Genomic DNA, 17,714 nt, shown 5'->3' on the forward strand with positions numbered 1-17,714 from the left:
TCTGTTTTTTTGTAACTTCAGACAAAAAGCCAGGAAGAGAATAGGATAATTATCGAGACACATGACATCCTGCAGCATCCACTAAGGATCATGCCTCTCCAGCCTCTTGTTAACCATGTACATATTGCCCCTAGCACAGCTACTTGTGCAGTACAAAGCAAACTTCCAATAGTATGCAGACAATACGAAAATCCAGTTTTAAACGTTTTGGCTACACAACGACCTAAATACCACCACCAGCATCATCCTGTGCTTGAATTGCACCCTCCATTGGATAAATGAGAGTATTTCCTCCATTAACAGAGCCAAAGCTGAAATCATAATAATAGGAGAAAGTGAACCTGTATCAATATCCCTCGACTTGCACCCAGGTCTTGGTGCCTGTTCTTTAACTACCCCAGAAACTAGCAACCTGGGAATACTCTTTGACTCAGATGTTTATTCCTTCCGCAAGTCAACAGAGGGATCAAAGACAGCAATCTTTAGCCCTCCTACTTTCGATTAATCCTCTCATTTACTCCAACCATCGTGTGAAATTGACAAGAGCCATCACCATGTCTTGTCTAGTAAACTCCATTATTTAAAACCTTTGAATTATATAGCATGCGTGGCATTGTGACTGCATACTTGTATTCTGCTATTTTATCAATATCAGCATCATGATTCTCACATTACATGCAGAAAAGTACACATATTATTGCACTGGAGATAATAACAGGAGAAGAAAACACAGCAATACTAACATCAAGACTGGTCTCTTACTTCGGGTACGAATGTAGTGTTGTGTGGGATGTCCGGTGGTTAGCTAGCGATGGGTGCCTAGGTCCATATTGAAAAGTCAGACTGGGTCAGGATCCATAATGGTCTATGTAATCCAGCCCGGCCCATGGTAATCCAGTGACCACATGTGTTTCTATGATGGGTACATATCATCATCAGGATTTCTTTGGAGAGTGTGCAGGAGGTCATCCTGGGATGCAGCTATTGGGTGCCTCCACGGGCCCCAAAGCTCCTCCCCATGCAGCACCATGGTTTCCACCACAGCCCTATGTAACACTGTAGCCTACCATTGTGGGGTTCCTGGTAGAGATGCAGCTTTCATCTCATCATAAGTGTGCCTCTGGCCAGCAAAGGTACCAGATCAATAAATCGAGTCATTGCCCCACCCGTCTTTCGACAGCAATGGAGGCCCAGGAGACAGGAGTCTAGACTGTTCAGGCCCGAACAACCTGTGACTCTCTGGAGGACCATACAAACTGTGTCTCAGAAGATACACATTATAGGATAATCCCAAAACATGTGCAGTATGTCCCCCTGAGGATGTTGACAAGGAGAATATGCAGAGGTGTCCATGATGATTGTTTGGGCTGGACATTCTGGGTGTAACTGGAAGAAGCAAGGCCTTTCCTTAGTTCACTCTCAGGCCCTATGGCCTGGTCTACTCCATGATCAACTACATTTGCCTCCCCAAATATATCTCATTGTCAGGCTCCAGAGGCTCAGAACCAAGTAGACATAATGTGCCCTAGCCACAGCCACAGACATAATGTGCCCTAGCCACAGACTTGCCTGCACTGACAGCTCTCCACTGGCTACCAGTTGGAGACAGGATCAAATTCAAGGTTCTCTGCATGCCCACAGCATCTCCTGGGGAAAAGTTCTAAAATATCTGCAGATTTTAATTATGCACTACACCTCAACAAGGAGCCTCCTTTTTGTTCTCTGTGACTGGATTCAGCAATAATAATTCAAAAGGATGAAACATAGAAGCAGATCCCTTGGAGTACAGGGTCCAATAAAGGCTATACAATACCCTCATGATTTCCTTAGTCTTAGAACCAAAACATTCAGTTGAGGAAATTGCTACTCAGATTCACCTTCTAAAAGTTCTTTCAATCTGATTAGGGGCAGCAAATAAGAAATTCACCTACCATATGTGAGTGGACTTCAACAGTTGCTCCTTTCCCTCCGATGGTAAAGGGGGCCTACAGATACCATGTAGTATGCAGTAGTACCCTGTAAGATAGTAGATATGAAACATAGTGAAAATAAATCTAATCTGGCTACACTCTTCTTGATGGGCTAAAGCATTATTTTGCTAGTTAACAGGCTTCGCAGTACAACGTTGTGGAAATCAAAACACTGAAATGTCCAAAAATATGGAAGTCAACATTTTGTGAAGTCATTGCACAGAATGGGGTCCTCTTTTTCATCAGGCTATATTAGTGTCAAAGGTTGACACAAACTTTATGGCAGTGAAAAAAACAGAATAGGGAAATTGCAATATGTAGGCATGACTGACTTGCACTTCCTTGTGACGGTTCCACAGTTTTAGGTTTCAAATATAGCATGAAGGATGTCATCACAACTGCTAGAGCAATGTGACAACACAATCATTCCTCTGTGAACAGAACTGTGGAACTTTAGAAAATTCTTAATGTTGCAAATAGTCTACTACGATAGATATGGAATCATAATGATGTGTACACATGAACAAAGTTGCATTCATGAATGCCTCTCTCACCAGTGTCTACCTTGCCACTTAAGATTTCCTTCAAAATAGATGGATCCAACTCAGTCTTAGGAGAGAAGCCACTTTCCCAAATTACCCTACCTAATAAGTGAGGAATGGGAAGCAAATCACTTAAAAAGTTGCACTGTTCTTTCTATGTGGTTGGCCTGTTCCATTTCTAGATATTTACGGATAAATTAATCGCTTGGCAGCTAACAACTGTGCAATTAAGCTCCTCATTCTTTGAAGTTAGTCAGCAACTGAAGTGTGCTGACCCACTGCCCCATCCTACAAAATGTAGTGGGCAGAAGACAAATGTGAATGAGATAACAAAAGACCAATGAATTGAGAAGGTTGGTTGAACGCTCCTATAAGTATGTTAAGCTCCTCATTCTTTGAATGGCATTGGGCAAGATCTTTTTATTTTACTAAAATTATATATATAATAATATTATATATATATATATAATACAATTAAGCTCCTCATTCTTTGAATGGCATTGGGCAAGATCTTTTTATTTTACTAAAATTATATATATAATTGCCCAATGCCATTCAAAGAATGAGGAGCTTAACATACTTATAGGAGCGTTCAACCAACCTTCTCAATTCATTGGTCTTTTGTTATCTCATTCACGTTTGTCTTCTGCCCACTACATTTTGTAGGATGGGGCAGTGGGTCAGCACACTTCAGTTGCTGACTAACTTCACTGTAAGTGATGGTGTTCTGCTCTACCACAAGGAGTGCATCCACACAAAAAAGTTATTCTGAAACTGCACAGAGGAAATAGAACTGAAGAATCAAATGGATGATATGTTTAAAAGATTCTATAATAGGGGATATCCAGAATCAGTGTTGAATGACGCCTTAAGGAGAGCAATGCAGCGCAAAAGAGATGAACTCTTGATACCAAAAATGAAAAACAACCAAGTTAACTAAAAAATGAATGATGTGAGATACATCATGCACTTTGATGCAGATAGTCAAATGACCAAAAAACGGTTAGAGGATAACTGGAAATTTTAATTTTGGATGAGACATTACAAAAATCCTTGCCCAAATATCCTTTGATCACCTATAGAAAGGCACTGTCATTAGGTGACCATTTAACTAACAGTTACATGACTCCATATAAAGAAAATAGGTCAAATTGGCTAAAGGACAATCAACAAGGTTTCTGGAACTGCACTAAGTGTAAAGCATGCACTTTTGGGAAGAATATGACGAATTTTAGAATATCGGATGGTAGAACAATGAAAATCAGAGAAAGGATAAATTGTGATACTCCCTATGTGGTTCATGTTTTGGAGTGTACCTGTGGTAAAACAATATTTAGGTAGCACAGTAAATAAATTGAAACTTCGGATACTACAACATCTCAGGGCCAATAACAATCGAGAGCCAACATATTTAATGGCCAAACACATTTGGGAGCAACATCAAGGTGAACAAAGAGGACTAAAATTCTATGGTATTCATCATATAAAACCGAATATGAGAGGAGGAGATCGTGAATTGACACTTAGGAGGATGGAAACCAAATGGATTATCTTGATTGGAAGTGAAATGCCTTGGGGTTTGAACATGGATGCGGAAATGCATAGACATTTATGAAGATTATTAAAAACATAGATAATTTGGTTAAATCTCAATGAGGAAATAGGTGGACTTTTTGCTATCAGTAATAGGGCAAGAGAAAATGTGACTGTAGACCGATTTAGAAATGTACCATCATGAGTAAGGGGTGATTTTGGAAGCCTGCTGTATAGACAAATGTTACAGAACATGTAATAGAGATGAGATTACCACATTCGGACAATACGTTATATGGGCGATGTGTGGATATAGGTAGATTATGGATTAGGTACTTTACCTACTAAGAAAGAAACTTGTGTTTAGCCTGTTGTAATTTAAATACAGGGCATAGTAAAACTAAAAAAAAAAAAATGCAATATATATTAAGGATCGATAGGCTGACGTAAGTTTGTATTTGAAGAATTGATTCAAATATCCACCCGCCCACATTCCGTAGAACATAAGAGTGTAGTAAAAGGTACTTTCTCCGCATGCACACAACACATAAAATATATAAACGAACACGCTTATAAACGAGAAAAGGCATTAGAAAAATCTGGTCCTCAGACTTTAAACTATTTATACTTGTTATAATGAGAAAGAGGTAAAGACAAAAAGAAAGATGTGTACTAATTAGGAATCAAAAGTAGGTCATGATTTTTAATTGGTGTTGGGGAGTGGTCACATGGTTTACATACACTCACTCAGCACTTAACTCTATGGCCAGTCGAAGTCTCAAGCCGAAACGCGTTGCCATTTGTGTTCTGGACTTTTGCACTCAGCACTTTTATACTTTATGAGAAGAAATAAAATAAAATTGGAACCTGGATTGGTGGTGCTGGCGTCATTCATGCGGTGAAAGGCTGGGGAAACCGGGCTTTCATCGTTAATGGAGTGGCTTCTTTGTGAAATAAATATATATATGAAACATATTTATAGGAGCGTTTAACCAACCTTCTCAATTCATTGGTCTGTTGTTATCTAATTCACATTTGCCTTCTGCCCACTACATTTTGTAGGATGGGGCAGTGGGCCAGCATACTTCAGTCGCTGACTAACTTCACTGTAAGTGATGGTGTTCTGCTCTACCACAAGGAGTGCATCCACACAAAAAAAGTTATTCCGTTGAGTACCAAGTGCTGCTGGGTGAGGAGTGCTTTTTGAGACCAAAAAAGTAATGTTACTCTTAGGCACAATTTTTTTCCTATTATCCAGTGTCTGGCAGTTCACCCAACAAAAGGTTTTATAGAATCCATTACAAAACAAAACAGATATTGACAAAGCCAAAAAGTTGCCAGCCAATGCCGGAACTATTGCCTTTACCAGTGCTTGGTTTTGTCTTTACTTATCCTAATTAGTTCATATACCCTTGTGTGCATAATCCACCCAGCAAGTAACTAAAAAGGTATGGATACCTTCTGTGCAGTTTTAGTGCTGTGGAGTGTCATAAAGGCAGAAGCTTCTAAGGCACTTTCTTACGCTCCACACAAATACACAAGCATGATGCCCTTGACACAAAGGGCTCAAATCAAGAAAGTGGTTGCACACCTTTGAGGGTTGCAAAGTGTACTGTAGCTAATCTCAGTAAATAATCAGCAACAAAACAGATCTCTTAAAGTAGGCAAAGAATGGGAAGGATGAGAAAAATGGTGTGACCTGTGCAGATAACAATGATGCCAAGGGAGGCATAAGTAGAGGTATAACTGAAATAGAAGTTAGAGAAAAAGGAACGAGAGACGATGGATTATCAGCCCACAGACCTGATGTTTCACACCAGATTTAGCACTATAATCAATTGAATACACTTGGCATACCTGCACTTCAGTTGAGTTCATAAAGTTGATCAGCCTAAAGCATCCGGGCCCTTCGATAGTAAGGGTTCTCATATCCATTCAAAAATAGTCACTCGATCAATTGATCGATCAGACTGTAAATCGACCTCTCCTGAGAGGCCACTGCTATTACCTCCTTCAGTCAGTCACTGTGAGTAGGTAAGTTAGCTGAAGACTCCGGGTACTGCCAGAGAAGCTGCTAGCCACCACCCCCAGTGGCTTTGCTATTCCAACACTATTGAACATGTCGCGGAGTACGGAAGGTCAGGAGATGGGTTCAAAGATGAATGATCTTGAGTCTTTCATTAAAGATCAGTGGTGGTTCCAGGAGTGGATCAAAAAAGGTATCACTTTAATTCCAGTGATAGAATATTTAGGGCAGAGCTAATTCCAGTGATAGAATATTTGGGGCAAATGTAATTCCAGCGATAGAATACTTGGGGCAAAGCCCCTGTCACGTGGTTCATGCTAATCAAGTGGGTAGGACACATGCATTCACATAGCATAGGAAGGATCTGGCATAAACGGTGACGGAAACACCTAGAAAAACAACTGAAAACGTGTGCCTGCCTCCCTTGAAGTAAGCCAGGAGATAGTGGGAATGATTTGAAACAGAAGGGAAAAAACAATCCAAGATAAGCCAGTACGCTGTGTTACACATGTTGTTCTGGAACTGGACTGATTCATATACTAAATCTAGCTTGGTGGGGAAGGGCGTGTACTCAGTAGTATGCAATTTTGACTGGCAAGGGATGCATATAATGCACATGTCTGTGAATGTATACAGCATAACCAGACAGTACCTAACACCAGCCACAAATGCAGGCTCCCTTGGCCATGTGTCTTTCATAACAAATCTGAATATGCATTTCTTCTAGGGATATCTGTAAGCAATTATTTAAGAAGAACTCAACTTCCCCCTTCCTCTGGGCTGAAATGAAGTGACACGCATGCTAAGGGGGCAAGCAATTGGCGGGAGTACCCTTGTAAAACTAGCACTGGCAAAGTCAAATAGGCCTGACCTTCCCAAGCTGGTGCAATAGTTATTTTCTGTAATAAAAATGTACTCCAAGCATGTTGCAAAAAAATAAAGGAAGACAAAAAAGAAAACATGTTGATACCTAAATGTGGCAGCCTTATGCTGCTAATGAAAATGATTTTTCATTGTAGAGAATGATAGTAGTATGGAAGGTGTAATTATAAGGAGTAAAAAAACATTTTAGGTTTAAATGCATTTCACGGGAAAATAAGATTCTCATTGGTCAAATAAAATGTACTACTGGCTTTGAATTACTGTTACCTGAAGAAATAGTGTCAACACACAACAGTAATTAAAAAACATAAGGAACTGAAAGAAAATAACATTTGAAAAGTAATGTATTGTTCCACTAGCCTTGGCAGTGAAGTTTTTCGGCGGATGTGCATATGTGATCAGAAAAAAATCCATTATTCACAGTGCAAGAGAGCCAGCCGCTGAGCGAGGTGACCCAATGCTTCATGGTGTAAGCTGTGGTGGGTGTAAGCAAAATGTGAATGACAGCTGAGTGGACTAATGAATGGAGAAGGCAGACTCAAATCCTATCCTGAGCGTAATATCTCTTATTTGCATGTACTTATTGGAGAAGAAGTAGGGAGTGAGACTAGACCTTCATGGTGAACAAGGGCATCACACAAGTGATGAAAACCCTAGTATGAGGTAGAAATAAGGAGGAAGCACTATGCCAATAGCGTATCCCTCATCCTCTTGGATTAGGTATCCATCTATATGTATGATTTAATTATGATTTGTTTTATTACATGACCCATAATATCAACGAGAAGGCCTGCTCTGATGAGAAGAGCGGCCTCACCCACGTAGAAAAACAGCCAACACTGCAACTACGTTCCAACTTCAGTCCCTGCAATAAAATGACTGACATTCAGCCTTGGGCGTTGGTAATATAAGTTGCTAAATGATCAAAGGGCTACAAACAAATGCCAGGCTCCCTTGCAGGTGTTTAATAACAGCACAGCGTGTTCTGCCTGGAGCCAAAGTATCAGTCGCCTATGGTGTGCTCACCTCTCCAGCTCTGTGACTGCCTTTTGAACTGTGTCCCACCTGGGTGGGAATCTAAATTACACCCCCTGACACTGGGAAAGTTTACAACTCGTCTTTGTTAATTGCTGCACTTAGGCATTTCAAGAATTTACTTTTTTGCCCTGATTGAGTAAATATACCCATCTGACAGATTGCGGAAGGGCTTTTGTCTGAAGCAATAAACATCACAATGTTGAAAGAATGATTATTTCTTCAGTCCAATTAGAATGTTTTGTTTCACTATTTTTAAAGCGCACGAATTCACCAGAAGGTAAAAGTCAATTTCTGCTGTCAGACCTCAGATAGCCCTCCAACCAAACTTTGCCCTTCTCTTAGACAATGTACAGTGCTACACTGCCTTTAGGCTAGGTTTGTGCTACACAAATACCACGTGCTTACATATTCATGCTAGTACCACACTGTTGTAAAAGTAGGCATCACTTCAAGATGGCACTCAGATCAATAAATATAAATGTATTGCACTACTGTTTTGGACTTTTCTTTTTCTTAATAGCTTGCAGAGGCCCTATAATATTAGTTAATACATGATAAACATTAAACTGAAGACAAGTTTTAGAGTATAACTGGAATGCGCTGAATAAATGAGGCACGCCATTTATTACAAAAGTTAGTACGAGTAGGCAGGCATGCTTCTGCTCAGGGCAACATTGTATATTATGCACATAATCTACTTTACTCTGGAAGGAAGATTGTTGGTGTTACTAAAAGGGCGTGCGTGTGCTTACATGCAAGACACAAATATTAAGCACTGATGAACTTGTCTTTCTTGCCTCTTAGTCATCCCTGATGCATAATTTGGTCCTTCGCCGCCACATTATTTGAGTATATTAATACAAATAAATTAACGCGTCGGGGATTAAGTTTTTTTTTATTTTATTTTAAAACGCTTTGGTGATAAAGTTTCATCTGAGGTGGTTAGGTGAGGTGGGTATCGGTTTATCCCCAGCCGAAAGGCCGCCCTTAAGCAAACTCGAGACTAGTAAGCAAAGGCGACCCCTGACGGGATCCCGCGTCCTTGCACCTCTTCCGAAAGCAGCACCCCTGTCCAGCTGGTTTGACTAAACTTCTGAAAAGGCTGCTTAAATTTTATTGGATTAGCCTCTGGTATGACAGCTGCCCACGTAAACAGCACAGCCCCCTCCTGGTCTCATCTGGCCTGGAAGCATTCCTCCCCCCACCGTGAAGCCGTGAACATCTGGGGCTCGCACTTCACAGCACCGCGCCGGCTTCAATGGCTGGGCCGGCATGCCGATCCCTGGCGTGGGCCAGCCCTGGCCGCCTGCGCCGAGCACGCTCCCCCGGCCTCGGGGTCTGCTCATGCTGGTCCCGGCTCTACGGCCTGCAGGGGCTTCTGCCTCACGGAGCGCGGACAATACGCGGCAGAGGCCCTCGCTTCCTGGGACCTCCCGGGCGGGAAAGGCCGCTCCGTCTAAAAATAAAGCGAGGACTAAAATAGGCGCTACCCAACTCTGGGTGAGGAGGCACACTACTAGGCCCAAAAATAATAAGTGCGCGGCCATTAGTGATAGGCAGGCTGCCGAGAACCTCGGAAAGACTCACTCTGCCCTTAACCTAAGTACTGCCCAGTCTAAGTTTACTTCAGTGTCTGCCCTCGTCGCAGCTTCTGTCCGGAAAAGAATAACACTTCCTAGAGGGTTAGCGTGCGCATGCACGCACGTGTGAACAACAACGCCCACTGTATTACAGTACTGTATTGTATGCACGGATGAGGCTTCACACCGACATTTTACATTAATAATTTATGTGTGCCGACTGAGGTAAAGCAAAGTAGTATCTGACGAGAAAGCGCCTGACCTATCTGCGTGCCATGGCCACGTGATGGGTCTCTGTAGGACCTGGAAGAAGCACTGTGTGCGCTCCTATCAGAAACCTCAGCATAAGGTATCAAAATCGGTGTGATTTGGACCGTATGCTGACCTATCCTGGTGCCAGGCCTTCTGTGCAGTGCACGGAATCTGGGAATGTTTATTGAAAACGCGGCCATTAATGACCCGGTGTCCCCTGGCTGAACACAGGCTGTTGGAAAGAGCCCCGCTGCCTTCGGGCCTGCTTTTTTAAGTCTGCCACCTGGCGCGTGTCCATCCCTTCTACCTGCACGCGCGCCTGGAGCAGATAAATGGTGCCCTTTTCTATCGCGCTGCCCGCCTTCAAATATTTGCTCGTCGGATAGGGAAGGCTTATTTTTCCAGGTACACAGAGACAATCAAAGAGCAGGCTTTTAAAAGATGTTCAGCGTGTTTTGAGTGCTAAATCTGCCATGAAACCTGCTCGCCTCAACAAACAATGGGACGGAAAATTAACCAGGATGACAGGCGCATTGAGAGAGATATACCGCAAGGTGGAAAGCCATGGAAGCGAAATGGGTATCGAAGCGGTGCCAACTGCGGTGGACGTGAGAGAGAGAAGAGAGGGAGGAAAAAAATAATATGAAAAGAAAGAAATGGAGTTAGGGAGAGCTAATGTTAAACAGAGGAAGCAAGTGATGCATGCAAAGGGAGAAATCGAATAAAGGAAGTAACGAACGAATCAGAGATACAGACGAGAAACAGCAAGCGAGAGAGATAACGTCACTTTTTTCCGTTACAGCTGTTTTAAATAGACGCTAAATACACAGAATAAGTGCGATAGTCAGGGCATGCAGAAGGTTCTTAAAGAATCTCTTTAACGCCAACGGAGTAAGAACATGCCTTGCTGTTCTGCTTGCAGGGCCAGAGCCCTCAAGTAATGGCATGCTTGGTAAAATTATTGTTATTGCAAAACAGCAATATAAAGCAGTTGCACAATCAAATGGAGGAATCGCATCCTAAACGTTCGACCTCCACTCACCTGCGCCTTTTGAGCACAGGCACTTTGCGCATTTAAAGGGGTGGTATCAAAAGCTGTCAGGGAATGGAACGAACACTCATCTTTTATCCGCCCGGTGTTGTTAAACTGTGTTCTTCTCCCTGTTTCATTTGTTGCATTGTATTATCAAGGACGGGGTGTGCTCATGTCTATTAAACAGACTGAATGGTGAGTCCTTAGGGAATAACATCCAATGCAGCACTTTATTTGTAACATCTTCCTCTTCACAACTGTTTTGGCTGTGATTATAATTAAGGACAACTTGGAGGAGAGCAGGCACCGGTGTTGCATAAGAACGTGTTGAAGCTCTCTGGGTATTTACGGACGTGTCCCTACTTTGCCATAAGGTGCCCCCCCAGCTTCCGTAGTATTAGTATTACAGTGCAAACAGCTTGTGCATCAGCATTTTCATCTATGCTCACAGGTATGATTTAGGATATTTTACCGAGGTTTTGTCTTGTTATTACAGGTTGATATGCAGACCTTTGCTGAGATGTTCTTAATCTGGTAAAGAGTGTGGGGTTCGCCAGTCATTTCCACTGTGTGCTACATTTTAAGCAGTAGAAAGGTCACCATCATTGAGCACATGCACCGGCTTGGCCAGCGTGTATTCAGCGGAAAAGTCAGGCTACTTATAATGAGATCTTATCCTGGATTAATTTAACTCTCATTTTAGTTCCATCAACAAAGTATTAGATCCTAAGAAACAGACAGGTTAATGCACGAAGAAATCATGCACCTGTAGAATATCCTGTATACAGTGTATCTGTTAATATTGTGCCTGTGTCTTTAGGCTTGTTTTTATTCATATCATGTCAGTTTTAAGTAATTATATCATTATTAATAAACATGTCAAATGTCTGTGTGATAGGAAGCACACAACATGGCATCTGGACTTAACAGTAACGTTGCATACGGATGAAACATGGAATGTACAATGAAGTGCTTCAGGACCGTGGCAGTAACTGCAATAAATATATATGTTTCCACAAATGCAGGAAATGTATTAAAAATATAGGCGGTATCCCTCCCTTGCAAAGGTTGCATAGGTGTCTACTCACGTCACCCTCTGGAGTAATGGAATGGGACTACTGTTGTTATGATCCTTTAGTGCTTAACATGGAGAGCACTACTTTGCACTTTGAATTAGTTTGTGCTACGCAGGTAAACCCAGTGTGAAGAATGCAAACACTTGCCACCATGAAACCACACACACCCAGCCAACTGTACTTCGTAATTGTAATTGCATTTATATTGCGTATACTACCCGTGACAAGGCTTGAAGGGTTTACAGCAAATACCAAGCTATTCTGGAACCCAAGGTTAGTGGTTAATAAAGTGGTTATTGTTGGTTACTGGGATTAATTGTGTGCTCTCAGGAAACTATTTTGTGCATTTCCTCAGGTTTCTTTGTTGTAGATTAAAAAAATAGAAGTTAGGTGTGATCGTTAGTGCAGTTTATGTGGCTTCACGCATATGGTTGGTGAGATGAATAGATAGGTCGGCACAGCTTAAATATTGTTATAGCAAGGATAGGGTTTTAAAGGAGCAGAGCTTATGATCTGGTAATTTAGATGTGGGCCATTTGCAGAAATACAATAACAGAGATAAAGACAGACAGGCATGCGACTAAAAGATGGTGGAAGGTAGGAAAGGCTCTGGGGAAAAGAAGCAGAGGAATTAATCAAGAGTTGGAAATCAAGGTCAATTTTTCAAGCAGGGTTTTAGGAATATAGCAGAAAAAGGCTTTCTGAGATAGTGTACAGCCTGCGATAAAGCGGAAGAAAGAAACAAGATTGAGCTGTGCTCTATGTAAGGTAAGATTACTTAAACAGGCGAGTTGGAGTATGCAAATCATTTAAACATTAAGAGCCTGAGCTTGTTGTGTGCTAAATTTAGGGCAGACCTTGTGAACTATCTGTAGTATCCCAAGCTTGGTACAGGGCCTGCCTACTGTGCAAGAGAAGGTGGTGCAGCCTCCTTTAGGGAAAGTCTCATTTAATTATATTTTCTCTCTGTTCTAACATCTCTGCAGTAAAAGGATTTAGGGATTTCCTTAAATTCACTAAAAGGTTGTTGGACTCCCTAAAAAGGAGTTATTTGGCACTGGCAGAGAGCCACAGTGCAGTCAGATTTATAGTTCATGTTACCTAATCACATTCTAAGTTATTCTTAATCACAGATACAAAGGTATCTAGCACTACAAATCCCAAGTGAATTTTGTCTTTTCGTGTGTGGCCTATGTGGTACATGCAGTGTGTGTGTAGGAGGGACCCAGGCTGTTCCATCTCTGGTTTGTTCCTATGCACATGATGGAGGTGAAGTTGTTTTATGAGACAGCGGTGGTGTATTGTGAAAGTTCCTGAGCTGGAAGGAGAAGACACTGAAGTGACAGTAGTGGAGAGAAGGATCCTTTAGAAATTCAAACAAACCATTTGCTGAGAGAAGCTAACGATTAGCCTCCCTGTAGCACTGACATTTGTTGGATGGTGGGAGTGAAGTATTAGACACAACAGCTGATATACATCCAACACATTGCTGCTATGCCCTATCGTGGGATAACAAGTTGCTCCCAAATGCATTTACCTCTAAGCCAGGAGGACCAGGCACACAGTAGCCCTAATCATTCGAGAGCAAGGTACCTCCCTAAAAGATGCATAAGCAATTGTTAATTGCGTCAACATACCTCTTAGACACCAAAATCACACACCACAGCTCGGGAAACATTACACTGCTACTGAAACAGAGTTGGACGAGAACACAAAAACTGCAACATTATCTTCACAGGCGATTCAGGTTCTCACATCCCAGCCTGTAATGGAAACCCCACGCTTGCATGCTGAAGCATCCCTAAACAGCAGCAGCGCTATGAGGCTATGTTGATGGCAGATGGTGTGCTCTATAAATATCAACTACATAAAAGAATAAGATTGTAAGCCTAAGAGAGGAGCTATGGAGATCTAAAAAGACTTTGACTGCAGACTAGATACCCTAATGCGTGATAAGTTGCACCATACAAATCAGTTTAACATAACAACTTAACTATGCCTTGGTTATAGAGGATGATATGTTAAAAGTAAGGAAAGGTACAAGAAAGTAAGATGAGAGGGTGCTGCAACCATAAACTCAGTAGGCCTGATTCACACAAAATGTGTAAATTTAACTAAAGCATTGCAGCATTATGCCCACAATTTGCATAGATTTACAAACTTTCAGCTATTGCTCAGAAGTCAAATGAGTAGGCATAGTAAATCTATGAAAGTCTTAGAATTGTGGGTGTGCTTACAGTCCGATTTCCGCAAACCTTTTGAAGTGTTTGCTCTGCAGATATTCCCTTGGAATATAGGTGGTTGAAATATGCAAACTTGAAATGTGCAGATGTGCATTTCTATGAAATATTACAATTTTCCCATTACATTTCCACCTATGAAAGAGACATTCTCCTATCTCCTTGCAGTAATAACTTTCCAACATGTGAAAGGACCTGCAAAATGTTTGTAAATACCCACAACCTTACAAGTTTGTAAAATTTACCACAGTTTGGCCCAACAGTAAAAATAACTATTAGAACTAAATCTGATTAACAAGTGGAAAAGATGGTGGACCCTAATTATGGGTATTTCTGCTCACAGGTGAAAAAAAAACTGTTAGGCTAGGAATCCCATTTTCCTCTTCAATCCGGCATTTTATGTGGATTAGGGATTATGTCCTCGAACCTTAACTGAACCGCCATTGAGTGCTGCCTTCTTTGTGTCAGACTTCAGCCATTTCAAAACGCTATAAGTAAAACTCAATGGTATTAACCAATTTAACCTCAATTCATCCACCTCAGAAGAAGGAAAAGCTAGGCCAGGCTACCAGGACTTGAACTTGTGATGTGCCCCTCATGTCACGTTTCAACAGCAAATTTTCAACCCACTGAACCATTATTCATGCCAAGTTTCTCTTGATACGTTTGCTAGTAACACAACTCATAAAATACCTTGCTGTGCCTTCTAAGAGGCGACAATTATTATATGTGCTGGGAGTGGATACCAGCTGTACCAGAAATAAGTGGTTCCACCAGTCACAAAACATCAGCATTTCTGATTAAACCATTTTAATTGCCTTAGTTATACAAATACAATTCAAACAATACACAATCATGAAACACCACATAGAATCTGCGGCCAAAAAGGAAATACAGCACAGCAGCTCCAATTAAAGAATCAACCCAGAAGTGTTTGAAGAAAAACACAACTAAAATAAACTAGAAAAAAAACATACAGCAGCACCACGTGCATCAAACTGAAGCTGACTGGCGTACAATCTACTCTGATAAACTAATTAGCAAAACAAAGACATGTGAAACGAGTGATGCGATTCCAGAAAGGGGACTGGACACGAACATGTTTAATTGGAATCTTTTGGGTCACGAGCTTCCAATTAAAAGCATCTCCAGGGCGCACGGCCTGTTTCACGGAGACACCAAGGCGCGCTCTAACTCACTTGCCCAAACCAACAATTTGCTAGCTGTGCCGCCTGAAGGTGGTGACTGCTGGAGTGGTACAGCTGCCGCCAAGGGGTCACTGGGAAGCCTGGCACGTCAGAGGCATCGAGGGCAGGAGGCATACACGGCTAAGGCCGGGAAGGAATGTCTGGCACCCACAGTGGGGTATGCATGTGCACACCCACACAGTGTGACGTGAACACGTTTGACTGAAACTCGCAACTTACCACGCAGTGAGTCGGTGGTGGACCAGAAGGGGGGCATTGGTATACATTCGCAGTGAGGAAGAAGGGATGGTATAGAAGGGGTTTTAACTTGTTGTAAGTCAGCATTGTGGTTGGCACGCGGGAATATAAACGTCTCTAGGATCTGTATGAGCTACAGGCATTGGGCCCTCTGCACTGGCTCTAGCACTGGGACGGGACCCAGTGCATTCAGAGGTTCAAGCAGTGGGAGCGATGATAGGGCACAGGTATCTGTACAGGGCCTCTAGAAGTGGTGCCAGGACTAGGGCGCCCACTTAGGCTGCAGCAGAAGGTGAGGAGTACCGGGTCATAGTTGCCTCTGCAGTTGCTGTAGCAGCGGAAGGGGACCTAAGGTACTATGGAAGTGGCAAGGCTAATGTACCCCTGTGGTAGCTTCAGGAGTGGATAGATGACAGGGAACGTGCCCCTCGAGGGGCTCTAGATTCAAGGGCGCCATGGCGTGGAGTTACCTGAAGATGCTCTAGCGCTAGAAGTGGAGGACGGCCATGCAATGGCCTAGCAGCGAGAGCTCTCACAGGGCACGTGCACTTCTTTGGGGTCAGCAGTGGTGCCAAAGGCATGTGTGACCCTTCAGGGGCTATAAGAGTTGCAGGGATGCCACAACATAGCACTCACTTCAGATGCTCTCGCATTGCGAGAGCATCCGCTACATGTAGGGCATATAGACGTGTGAAGGTTGGCAAGGCTTCTGCACACCTCTGGGGGCTGCGCAGAGAGAGGGGAGAAATGACAACTCAGCTTATCCGCTATCCGGTCCGTAGCACCGGGCTGGCTGATGGGCGTCTTTATCCCTGTACCCGAAGGGACTCTGTCCTTGGAGAAGCCTCGGGAAAAGTTGGCATGCAAGTGCTTCGGGGTCCAGGAGATGGATATTTCTAAGTTGGAGGGTGCCATGAGATGGGTGCCTCTCCTTGGGGAATCTAGAGGTTCTCAGAGTGCCAGCCCACTGGGTGCCAGAGAAGAGCATGCACCGATCTGCGAACTGAAAGAGCCTGGCTCCCACTGGGTGCCAAAGAAGAGCATGCACCGGTTTGCAAAGTGGAAATGCATGGGTGCCCGAATCCAAAGCAGAAACTTCGGCAGTGGGAGTGTTCCATCTGCTTTTGCAGCTCGTTCCTTCACATGGCCAGAGCTCTGTAGTGCGCTTAGAGTTGATCTGCGGAGTCCCGTCGCACACTTAGCTCTATCCATGGAGCTACGTCGGCTCTAGCGGGCACGCACAGCTTGCAGGGACAGGGACTGTGACAGCACACAGCTGAACACGGCTGCTGCGCCCACGGTCCCTCTTGGACTTCATACACACTGGTGGCTGCTCTCCTCACCTGCTGCCGCTGGGGTGGGCGGTGCTGCCGTCCTCGGAACTGCTGCTGCGGTAACAGCGCCTCCTCGCTCCCTGCTCTGTACTGACTCCGAGCTGATGCTGCCTCTGACGCCGCGAGCTCCGTTGCCTGGAGACTCCCCGTCCCGCCCTCCTTCGACAGCCGCCTATCACGGTGTCCCATTCAGGACTGAGACAGCCAGCAAAGAGATCGCCCACGCCCACCAAACTGTATTTATCACCCCGACGGGTGTTCTCAGTTTGTAAACTGGCGGTTTTCGCCAGTGTCTTTTGCAGCAGTTGGGAGGTAGGAAGGACGGCGGAGGCCTGTTCCCTGGGGTCTGCTTACGACTGATAGTTAAGCAGCAGGAACTTTTCTCGGAAACTGGTCTTCCATGGGAGCCTATGTGGTGTTGTGCAGAAGAGAACATCTGCTCTGCAAGAAGCCAAAGGATGAGCGTGTTCTTTACAAAACATACGTCATGTTATATTATGGGGAGTGTTCGAGGAGCTGTGTAATAAATATTTGCATTATGTTGTCCTACGACTAGGCACGCAGCACTTTATCATTTTTCACCTTTTTTTCTGTGTTTCATGTTTGTGGTGCCCCAAGTGCGAACTGCACTGTGTAAATCATATTGTACAAATATCTTATTGCCGTAACTTTACTGTAAATATATTCTTACTTGTTGTACAACCAAATTTTCATCCTCGAGAAAGCCCCAGGTTTAATGTCGAGCAGGACGAAACACATGTTG

General features: G+C 43.2%; 1 protein-coding gene across 2 annotated transcripts in view; it reads right to left on the minus strand.

The window, feature by feature from the left end:
• TNFRSF19 (TNF receptor superfamily member 19) overlaps positions 1-17,073 on the minus strand; it is a 166,472-nt gene extending 149,399 nt beyond the window's left edge. Inside the window, exon 1 of one of the 2 annotated variants that reach the window (XM_069202244.1) lies at positions 16,961-17,073. The gene's annotated coding sequence lies outside the window, so the exon portion shown is untranslated. Of the gene's footprint in view, positions 1-1,931; positions 2,011-16,960 lie in introns of those variants that run through there. The other variant, XM_069202243.1, reaches the window with a different exon arrangement.
• Between the last annotated feature and the right edge of the window lie 641 nt (positions 17,074-17,714).

This window comes from Pleurodeles waltl, chromosome 8, assembly GCF_031143425.1.
Source record: "Pleurodeles waltl isolate 20211129_DDA chromosome 8, aPleWal1.hap1.20221129, whole genome shotgun sequence".
In the NCBI taxonomy this organism is placed as follows: Eukaryota; Metazoa; Chordata; class Amphibia; order Caudata; family Salamandridae; genus Pleurodeles; species Pleurodeles waltl.